Genomic DNA, 12,518 nt, shown 5'->3' with positions numbered 1-12,518 from the left:
AACCCTATATCCGCTGTTACCTTTCCGGCACCGAGCCAGGATAATCCGGTGCGTGACATAATAATGTTCGCGTAACCGACGAGCCTCGAGGCCTGGGTGTTCTAATACTTTCTTCAGATTTACTATTTTAGTATAACGACTAACAAAATGTATAAGATGGAAAGAGAAAAAAATCAAAATAAAGAACAGATTCGTCTGAAGAGGACCTCCGTCTTGACATACACGCGCCCTACAATCCTCACTGTGCATTCATGGTCAGATGATACAGTCTTAAAAATATGCATACTATAATCGAGGATCTGAGTCACTTGAGCTTAATAATACCACATAGGGTCTTTTTAAAAATGCAGATCTGATGGATAGCACGAGCCAACATTATTATTGTTATATACAATAATTCAATAAATTAAAAAAATTATTCATTTATATAAGCTATGAACTGTTCAATAAAATAAATGTATATTTACACTTTAAATATTAATTTTTTTTTAATACTAAATAATAAGTACCATACACTGAAAAAAAGATTTATTTGAGCCAACTAAGATTTATTTGAGCCAAAGATATCGTATATTTGGATATAGTCAAATAAATATTTAATTGTGAGAAAGATATAATATATTTGAGTAGTTTGATTGCGTGAAATAAGTGATTTATTTGTGGTAAAGAAATAATCCAATTCCTACAAATAAATAAGGGCTTCAAATATATGTATAGTATCGCCAAATTTTAGGTTATTTGTCACAAATTTAATATCTTTACCACAAATAAATTATATATTTCCGTCAAATTATAAAATTATTTGAATCAACTGTCATATTTCGTTATACCAAATATATTTATTTGTCATTAACAAATATTCAAGAAAAAGCCACAAATAAATTGATTTATTTGGGACAAATATTTCTTTTTTTCAGTGTAGACCATCAGGGCAAAATCAGTTAAAAAAAGTAAAACTTTCTTGTTATAAAATGTTTATTAACCATTTATAAGAGAGTATGGAATAAGTTGGGCATTCAAGGCCAAATAGCTATTGTAAAATTTTTAGTAAAGAAAAAAAAATTTAATTTTAAACTATTGATAAAAATATAAAAATACACGAACTAATGAAAAATTATGTAATTTATTAAGAAAACTTCTAATAATATAAACATAAAAATAAGTTTTTACTAAAAATTTTCGAATGCCTGTTATTGATTAGCCAACTTGCCCCGTTCATCTCTTTATCTAGTAAATTGATGCATTTAAAGAAAAATGGCTTATAAGCTTCTATATAGGATCGACATGCAATCATATATCTCTTGATGTCAACTAACATACACGATACTTAAAGATAAAAGCATATTAGCATTTTTTTTCTCACGGTTGAATGTAATATTTCAAAAAATTTGTGACATTTTTGGACTTACGTGCTTAATAAACATTTTCATTGATTAACGTATGCAGCTGTTATGTATATATGTATTTATATATTATAGAATACCGAAGAAATAAATATAAATTTAGTTGAAAAATAATGTCAGATGAATCCAGTGATGATTCGATGGTACAAGTGCTTTCGATGCAGGTCATAAATCCATCTATCTTAACAAAAGAACCGTTGTAAAAAACGACTAGACCAATTTTAAATATTTCTTTCTCTTTCTCTTTTTCATTCTTTTATATAACCATATATATATACATACAATCATTTCAGGCTTTTGATAAATATGCCTAAGAACCCTTTTTTAGCTGATGCACACCGGAGCCCCAAGTTATATAGGCGTGTCGCAACCAAATCTGTGTAATCCCGCATATGTTTCCCATGAATATGCATCTGCGAGTTTAATACGATTTGATTCATGATCGGTTCTTTTTGTATATGGACTAAATTTCCTTAACATCCATAATAATAAAAAAAAAATTTTATAACTTATCTATTTTATAAAATATTTACTAATATTTTAGTTCTCATTTATTCTCTAAAATTAACGTAGAAAAACTTTGACTGACTTAGCCAGTGGCTTAATTTGGTTACTTATAAATTAATAGTTCTATCATATGTTGTTATAAATTATGAATTATATATTGTAAAAAAATTTGCGGAGTAAACGCGAAAAATAAAAATTATTAATCTTTCAATAAATAATTTATTTATGATTTTGCATAGAAAAATCGTTTTCATTATATACATTGTAAAAAAAATTGTGAAGTTATCGCAAAGAGGGTGATTTTTTTATTTGTTTAATTCCCTTGGAGTGAATTTCAAATTACTAATACACAGTGAGCTTAGGTCTTTGGTATTTTGACATTTATATTGAGTTCGGAAATAATTACAAGCTTTCTTTCCATATATTCACGCGAAATGATTTTTAAAAATTATAAGCAGCTGATAATAACAACTTTTACAAATATGATTCCACTGAGTCACAAACTATGATAATGACTTACATCAACCATGTCACGAAATAACATTTCATATTATTGAAATATCAAATATTCTCATAAAAACTATGTCACTATAGTTATTCAATAATTTAATATTTTCACTATGCATTATATAGGGGAAGCGGGGGGGGGGCAAAAGGGGGTAGGGTAGGCAAAACGGGGTACCCCCAAAATTTAATAAAAAAAAATTTTATATTTTAAATGGTTTTTAAACATTCCAAAATCACTTCTGTAAATATAATTAAGCGTTACTTTGAATTTTTTTTGGTAAGCTTTTTCAAAAATCAATTGTCAGTTGAAAAATATTAATGACGTTTGTTTTATGATAAAAACTATTAAAAATTTGTTTTCTTCTTTTGTCTCCAATAAACATGTAAAACATAATTTTTCTTCATGTAAATTACTTACCAAAAAATTCAACTTATTCAAATTCGTTTAAAATCCAGAAATTTTTTTTTTTACCTTTTTTAGGGGGTACCCCACTTTGCCCGCAGAAATGAAAAATTTTTTTTTTTCAACGGTAACTGAAAATTTTTTCTATTTACTTTGAATATCATTAAAAAAAAAAAGATTTAGCGTATTTGAGTCCTCGAAAACTTGGTATTTCCTTAAGTACCCCCTTTTGCCCCTCCCTCCCCTATATGAAATTATAATTTAGTGAGTTGCTAAAATATTTTATAAATTAAAAACATAATATTTTAAGTTCAATCATTAATATCTGAATCAATTATTTATTGAATAAATTATGTTTCTAATTAATAGCTTTTTCTAGTAAATACAAATTTATTTATAAAGTACATACATATTAAAATTCCGGGTCGGAAAGAATGCGGATTAAAATAAGATCCGCGTCACTCTGAAATCACTCTGCCCAGGAAAAAATCACTATTCGCCGAGTAAGTTAAAGTCGGTTGATTCGTACCAAAGATATCGTCGAACAAAAAAAGTTTACATTCACACACATACACGTACACGTAGATGACGGACGAACGTCCATCTGAAAATGGTCGGCATAGCCTCCTAGGATCTCAAAACAGCGAGATTTGATGAAACTCGAAAATTAAATTTACGCAGATCTTCTCCATTTTTTCATGGATATTATTATGTTGATGCAGGTGTACAAGCTTTAAAAAATTAAAGAAAACTAAAAAGAATAGAGTAAATAATCGCTGCATCTTCAAAGGGTTTAAAAAAATATTTAAGTTACTGAAGTAGTCGGTAGGCTGTAATAATTAACTACCACTGGTTTTATTATATGTACTATATTAAGAAAACTGAAAATTAAAACCATTATCTAGCAGCGTATATATTTTATAATGTTCTTTTAAAAATAATTTTTTAAGCTTTTGTAAATTCATCCATCCTCTTATAGAGGCTTTTAAGAAACTCTAAATTACTGGAAACGTGGTAAGGCTTAGCAGTGAGTACAAGAGAGTCTTACAGCGGAGGGAGACATAAAACCCAAAAGCGAAACGTTATAAATTGCTTTATTGCCAGCCCGGCATTTTTCACAAACTCGACGAAGTAAAGTTGTCGAAGCCATTTTACTTGCTCGATCGTAAATTTTATAGCTTCTCTACTATACGCTAAGAGCTACGAAACAAAGTAGTTTTCTTTGCTCACTCAGAAAATGTCTTCTTAGTTTCTTAGCTGCAACTTTGTTAAAATATTATATAGTATCCGGTATTTATTTTCCTACTGTTAAAACCGGATTTTATTATTACTTATCTCGCGATACAATCGCGGAAATCCTTGAAAATTTTTATTTTATTTTAAAATACACATTTTTTTAGTGCTTTCCAAAATCCACTTTTATTTTGTTTGATAAATGTGACACATGGATAAAATTTTAAGAATATCGACATCAAAATTAAAAAATTTTATTTCGAACGAAAAAAAAAAAAAAATTTGTATATAATTTTAGCCCTTCATGTTTAACAATTACTCAAGATAAATAAAGTTCAAGTGGCAATAATAGAATGACCTATAATAAAAAATGACAGGATGTTTTTTTTTTGTCGCCAATCAATTATTTTTATTTTTTAGCTGAAGGAAGAAAACACCTGTTCCGTAGGTCACGTGAATAGCGCCGGTCACTTTCCATATCAGGGGTAACCAGGTTAATCCCCGATTGACCCAATGTGCAGGTTGGTCCGGTATACAAAATTATAGATACCTGCAAGAGGGAAGAAAAAAAAAGGAAGAAGGGATTCCGGTCCGGCACGCGACCAGCCAAATCGGGGTAGTGACAAAAAGGTACCCTCGACCGATCACATACGTGTATGTATGTGAAGTGAGAGCCAAGGTGCTCTCCTTAACATAAACCTCTGAGTGAGAAGCCAAGGTCCAACCATCCTTGTTCTCACTCTTTCATTCTTCTTCAGCCTCTACATATTCTTATGTCGGGTTTCATCCGACAACTTCCTCGTGCCTCAAACGACAGGTAGCCAATGCATCTGGAAACAATGCCAAGACTATGTTGGAATTCACTTGAGGAAACACCTAGTTGATGAACTTTTATTTTTTTTTTGTTTCAGTATAAAAAAAATAATTTCCCACATCAAATACATTACTATTTATTTTAAGGGTAGTAAGAATTGGAAAATATTTTATATAACAATTAGGTGATCATGAATGGAGACTAAAGAAAGTATAAAATATTATTAAATATTGGATTTGAATGCATTGAGGGAACAGATTACAAAAAGTTTATTGAAGTAAAAAAAAAAAAAAATTCAAGGTTACAAGACTTGAGAGCGAAGAGGATAAGATTTACGTCGGATATAGGTCGGTTGATTCAAGAATCTTGAGGATATCCTGTTCATAGATCGTACATGAGTGAATATATAGTGAGAAGAAAAAATATATAAAAAAATTTTATAGTATAGTGAATGAAATTCTGAAACCTGCCAATTCCGTATGTGCACTTGCGTTGTACCGCCCAGGGTGACACCTTCTTCCGGCTGGATGATCTTCAAGCTCAATTGTAGTTGAGTTACTCTTTAGTAATACAGCCTGGTGTACTGTATCCCCTACGCAACTGTCATTTGATGCAAACTTTTTAAATTAACATAATTTTACTCTTCTTCTTAACACTCTTTTTCATTTTTTCTTTTCAAGAAAACGTTATTCATTTATTTTTAAATATAGAATTAAGGATAGACGAGAGGGCAAGACGGATTCTTGAAGAATTTTATAACTTTGTTTTTTAACAAACCAGAGTACATTTTATCACGATCGACTAAAAATTGATATTTCGTAAATTATTTACTATGTCTTCAAAGTTTAAGAAAGAAGAAAATGACCCTCCACACTCGCCTCGAAAGTTATTAAAAAAAATGTAATTTTTCGACGGCACAACCTGCACGGAAATTTATAATATATTGTCAACATAGATGACGACATATATGTGAACATATCGGCTGCCCAATTTCAAAACACAGTAAGCAACAAATTTTTCAAAATCAATTTTTTAGTATTTTTAGTTCCAGTGAAGTCTTGTAGACATGATTCAATATATACTTCAAAAATTGTATTTTTGTCAGTTACTGTGTGTTTGAAATTGGGCAGCCAATATATGCAAAACTTATCGCATATATATCTGTTTTTTACGCTCATGTATGTTATGTATGTGACATATAATTTTCACATATATTTTTTCATGTGGGAATATAATGATTCTGCATCTGAAAAAGAAAAAAGTACGCAAAAATTAAATTTTTACAACAAGAAAAAAATCTTTTAAATCTCTGTCATAGTTTAAACTTGTCCCAGTCAATGGATTTACACTAATAAACCATTGTCTTTCATAAATGTGAAACTGAAATTTGTTTTTTTTTTTTAAGATTTTTTAAGAGGCCACAATTTAATCGGTGGCCGTCTTGCGCCAACCTTTCTTATATTGGTATTATTATTAATTTTTTTAGTAAGTATAATAAAGCTCATTGTACGTAAAAATAAACAAAATTAAAATAAACATATAATTTTTTTCGTTAAATTTCTTCTATATATACAATATATAAAAACGTACATTTCACGTCCATCAAGATTTGTCTAAAATTCCATCGTACTCAAGGATATAACAATAATACAACTATTATACTTTTTATTTCGGTAAAATGTATAGATTGCTTTTCACCAGACGTGAAGCTGCATCAACCCCTGCCCGCGCTCAAAAGAAACTTTCCGAGTCTAATGTGTAATACTGTAGAGGTGCTCTGTTATAGAGGCCGGTGTACACATTTTAGGAAAGCCAGAAAGGATTCCGTGGGAAAGAAGGGTGCATAAGCAAGAGTTAGATTTAAAAAAAAAGTTTAAAAGGAGACGGTAAACCACGATAGAAAGGGGAAGTTTGAGGGGGTATAAAGCGGCTGTCACGTTTCTCGCAAATTTTCACGCTTTTACGAAGAAAAGTGATGATATTACTTTAGCGATTTCATATAGCAAGTTATTATATTTCAGAAATGTAATTTATAAAATGGGTAAGACCTTTAGCTGGTAACCATAAAGAAAGAGAAAGGGTTGAGAAAAGATTAAAGGATTAAAAAGGGATTTTAGGGTGACTTTCGGTCATGTGATCGTGATTTTGATAAAGGACCATAAAGAAATAAATTTTTTAAATCAAGAAAAAAACCTAACGCATTTTAAGTGGACAGGTACTTTAGGTATTGATGTGAACCTTTCTAAAGGGTTAAATAAAATACATATTTTTTCACAAACATAAATTTGAAAAAAAAAAATAATAATAATAAATTGTGATTGATTTTGAAATTTATTAAACCCTTTACTTTATGTTACCTCTTTTGTATTTAAGTATTTCTAATTCTATTAAAATAAAAATTACTATCGTGCCTATTTCATCAGAGAATTCGTTGAAAGCTCAGTTGAAAATTTTAATAACTCTCATACAAAATTATAAATCCGATACAACGATTGCTTGTACTACTATAGTTTTTAAAGGTTTTCACTTTATCCAGAAATATACGGTATAGTGATCTTATTTCTTATGTCAGCCACGTTATTTTAAAGTTTATACGTGATTCAGGCCCTCACTGTCTTACCTACTAATCATAGAATATTAAACCATGTGAAAAATTTGATTATACATCAACGACCTTTTTTTTGTTATGTCTTCAACAAGAGAAAGTGTCGCAACGTTCAAAGATATGTTAATAATTTTTAAGTTTAGGAAAACAATATTTCATATGTTGTGCGTATGCTTCGTTTTGTAACTCATCTCATGTTACAGGAAGCTATTTTAGTTACAACACATGAAATTGCAGATGATTTTTCCACTTTGGTGGTCATTTGATAGCTAAAAGTATATATTTATTTGCGTTCTTAAAAACTTACATATTTTTTCAGGTCCTAATTTTTCCCACAGCGTAAAAGAACCTGGGGCAAAATAAGTCACCATATTGAAAGATAATTTTTTTTTAAGAATATGAGGCAAATCGGTCACTCCCAGCAGTGCGGCCAAAATTAATAAAAAACAAAAAATAAAAAAAAACATTTTTTTTTTTTCTAAAGTGTTTGTTATACAGATTATTCCCTTAAATCTCGAAAGACGAAAATAAAAATGAAATTGGACAGCAAAAAATATTATATTTAAATTAACACCATCTGCGTGTTAGAAACAGTCCATACAAAATTTGTATTCTTTTTTTAACACAAAAAAAAACTTCACTTAAAAATTTTTGATAAATCTCTTTGTGTTGGTCATTGAGTTTTAAAATTATTTTTGTGTTAATTCAAAAATAACAGAAAATGTAAGTTTTTAAATATTTTTAGGATAAATAAATATTTGTAATAATGGAAAAATAAATTAATTAAAAATTTTTAACAGCATTGTATAGGTGTTAATTTAACTCAAATAGTTTAACATAAATCGTGAGGGGTGAAATGAACCATTACAAAAAGAACATTGGTTGAGGTGGGCAACTTGCCCTACTTTCTGCTCAATCCCACAATAAGTTTAAACAAAAAAATTTCAAAATGTTCTCATTTTGTCTCAGGTTCTCTCAATTAATGAAATTAAAAAAAAGTTTAATATGTAATTGATTAAAATCAAATATATTACAAAAATTATTCTTTGTTATAAATTTTGACCTGAACATCAAGAATCGACTTTTTTTCTGTAATAGTATCTCAAGTTTAAGCTGATTTAAGTCTGCCATAAAAAAAAATTTATTGTCACTCAATAATAAAGAAAATATTATAGCTTTTTAGACTTATATACAAAAATTCAATTCTTGTATATATTCTATATGATACTGTGGATAATACAAACGAGAAAAATAAAAAAAAAAAATTGGATGTGATCATTGTGTAAAATTTTAGAGTTGAAATGTGTCACGTGCTAATGTAAGAGACTTCTTGTCCTTGACAAAAAGACATGGACGTGTGTATGTCATAGTCGGTTACTTGAGTACTACACGCGCACCTACACGTGTAGTCACGTGTGCACTCGTAGAATTTACTGCGGCGAACCAACGTAGCACTATATAACGAGCCTATAGTTGTAAAGGAAAGAAGTAAAATCTAACTTCAAGAATTCTCTATATACGTACCATTGTCCGAGGTAATTCCTTGGTTCTTTGATTGGTTCTTTACTTGGTTATTACCCTGGGGGTTTCATTCTATAATCTAGAATCTGTTGAACAGCTGATTGGGATTTTCTTAACATGAATTACACATATGGCTTGGTTATGTTATGATCAAGAGCAGAAAAGCAAGCTCCATGAAAAGGATAGAGGAAAATACTTGACAAGGGAATTGTTATTATAAGACGGCTGTCATCTTAGATAAATTTTCAATAGACAAAAATACGTACCATTGATAACTCATATTTTTATTTAAATAATAATTCACTGAGTAAAATAATTAACTAATTTAGAAATTTTGCATTAATGATTCGACGGTCTTGTTTTAAAACGTCAAAAAAAAAAAAAAATTTTATAAGACCAAAAAAAATTAATTACCCCCACAGATATCAACAATACTGATTTTTTATAAATATAAAGATAAATATTTTTGTTTATTTATTTTTTTTTTTTTTGTGTGGCTTACGACATTTTGATTCTAAGACTCGATATATCATACGATAATAAATATAACATAAGAAAATTCAGGGGAAAATTGAACACCATTTTTGCGACAAAGAAAATTTTTTTTTTTTTAATGATCAGTTATGATCAGAGTCTGCACAGTGCAGCTCATTCAAAATTTTCAGTACCCGATCAGGAAACTTGTACTCGATCACTCCATGGATTTGCATATCTATACTTAGTAAAATTCAGTAAATATAGATATACAAATACATGAGTGATCGGGTACTATGTCTCTTACTTTACTTCTTCTCGTAAATCAAAGTTTTGCCATTAAAAAAGCATGTAAATGCATTTTTAACTTCCCGCTAAGAAAATTGTAAATTTTCAAAAATTCGGGAAGTTATTGGTTTCGGTCCGATTTACGAAAATCGAATTTCCATCAGATGTCGACGTTTCGAGGTCCTAGGAAGCTATCCTGACTAATTTTACGATGATGTCCGAGTGTATGTATGTGTGTACGTACGTACGTACGTATGTATGTATGTAAATATTCATAACTCTTTAACGGATGAACCGATTTTGATCGTTGAGGTGTCATTCGACGCGGCTTGTTAATGTCTTGAGGCCGTAGAAATTTGAACTTAATCGGTAGGGTGCGTTCAGAGATATTTCAAAAATAAAATTTTTTCAAAAATGTTTTATTTGGATAACTTCCAATTTGCTCGATGGATTGATTCCAAAATCTAATCAGCTCTAAAACTCTATAAGCCGCGTCGAATGCCACCTCAACCATCAAAATCGGTTCATTCGTTCAAGAGAAACCGTTGACGAAAGAATTCAAAAAAAATTTTTTCCTTGGTTTTTTTTAAATTTCTCAAAAACGGCTGAATAAATCAATTTCAAAATTCGACCAGCTTTAGAACTTGATAAAACGCGTCGATCGCCACCTCAACCATCAAAATCGGTTAATTCGTTCGCGAGATATCGTGGAAGAAAGAAATGCTAAAAAATGGTTTTTTACAAAACAATGGCATACAAAAGTATTTGCGAGCTCGAAGAGCTCGAAAATATATTCACAATAATGTTTTCGAGCTCAGCGAGCTCGAAAACAGCGGGAAGTTTTGGGGCTGGCCCGCAGGGTCAACTGACAGACCGATTTTTTTTATTCAAATTACAATAGCTCAGCGACATTTTGTCGTATCGTATTGTGAACAAGCATGAAATATCGAATGTTAGATGCTCTTCAAAAGTGTCAATGATGACTTTACCGTAATTCGAGCCATTTCCCTTGTGTCTGCTCCTAAAATCTTTTTTTTTCACTATTATTGACCTTTTTTCATCAATATCAAAAAAACTATTGGATATATAAAAAAATCCCAAATGACAAAGTTTTAGGAAATTAAATTTTCTACAAAATAAGTCCAATAAATTATTTGCTCCAGTGCACGGAGAGAAAAGAATAGTTCTGATTCCTATGCTAGAACGGTAATCATTACTATATGCCGACTAGAAATTGCTTTGGGATCGCCCAGTGTATGTTTCTGGACCTCATTGGGCCCCAATGGGGCATTCCCAATAGAGAAATACTTACGAGGGCCCAATCAGAACCCAATCGGGAAATCCCAAACAACAATAAAATAAATGATAGTCAGTAGACCCAACTGGGACCTAAGTAGGAAATCCCAATGTAAAAATAAAAAATTATCGTCAATGTTTGCCAATCGGGACATGAGTAGGCCCAAAGTGGGAAGACCCAACGTGAAAATAAAAAAATTATTGTAATTTTTTCCCATTGGGTTCTGTGTGGGATCTAAGTAGAAAAACCCGACGTTAAAATAAAAAAAATTTTTTCACCTTTTGTAGGGGGGTACCCCATTTTGGCCGCAAAAAATAAAAATACAGTTTAATGTGAAGAAACCGCGTGACCTTGACATGTCCGTTATAAAGCACAACCTCTCCGCTTCGCGTTTGAGGCGTGCAATATTTTTTTTAACGGCAGCTGAAAATTCTTTCTATACACTCCGAATATCATTTTTTGTTTCTTCATCAGTTATTCTTTGGGGTCATAATAAATTTACTATTTACATTCACGCGTCCACATACGTAGGTCAGCGCAGTGGATAGCATCAAAGACTTCGAATCGGAAGGATGCAGGTTCGAGCCCAGCAGTCACCGGGATTTTTTCATCAATTTAAATCATATACGCTTCTTCTAAGTAATGTTCCTAGTACATTAGATTACATTTCGGATTTAATTAAAATTATCTTATTTTTTTTTCGCATTTTAATATTTTTTTTAACAGGGATGCCCTAGTGGGATCTCTTTGGGATTTCCCTATTGGGGCCCAGGACGGACTGCCCAATAACGGCCCAATAGGTCTTTGCGTGACATCCCCATGTGAGGTCCCTATAGGGTAACCCAATAGGTCTTACCTAAAAATTTCTAGTGGGGATAATACGTAGTAACGAAGATTTTTGTAAAAATCCTGTGTGAATTTGCTGGAAAAAATCTTTAGAATTGCGGCAAAAATATGAGTGATAGCTCATTCAATGCGGAATCAAATTTTGAGCAAGATGTGTTTTTTTATTCTTTTTATTAATTAAAACTTCAATTTTTTATTAACAAAAAACATAGACAATAAAGAATCTTAGCTTTTTGTTAATAACTCAATAATTATAAGCGATATCGAAAATCTAAAAAAAGATCTTCAGAGGGGAGGAAATTTCTGAAAAAAGTCTCGACTCGCGGAACTTTAGCTCCATAAACAATAATTTGTATTAAATATTCAAAATCGGATTCCGCGCGGCTGCTGTCTTACTTTAACCTTAATGTGCCCATGTGACAGAAGCCGTGCGGAACCCCATTTTCAACATTAAATAAAAATGATTATCTAACATCTTTGTAGAAATGTTATGATTTATTTCGGATATGTTTTAAGCAGTTCACAATGGTTTCAATGTAAATAACATTTTTCTGGCGAACGATACTTCTCCCCACTTCCCTTGTCCTTGAAAAATTACAAAAAATCGTATTTTGTATTAA

Source organism: Microplitis mediator, chromosome 2 (genome assembly GCF_029852145.1).
Source record: "Microplitis mediator isolate UGA2020A chromosome 2, iyMicMedi2.1, whole genome shotgun sequence".
NCBI classification, from domain to species: Eukaryota; Metazoa; Arthropoda; class Insecta; order Hymenoptera; family Braconidae; genus Microplitis; species Microplitis mediator.
The sequence above is the reverse complement of the archived record's forward strand: the minus strand, read 5'-3'. Positions refer to the sequence as shown.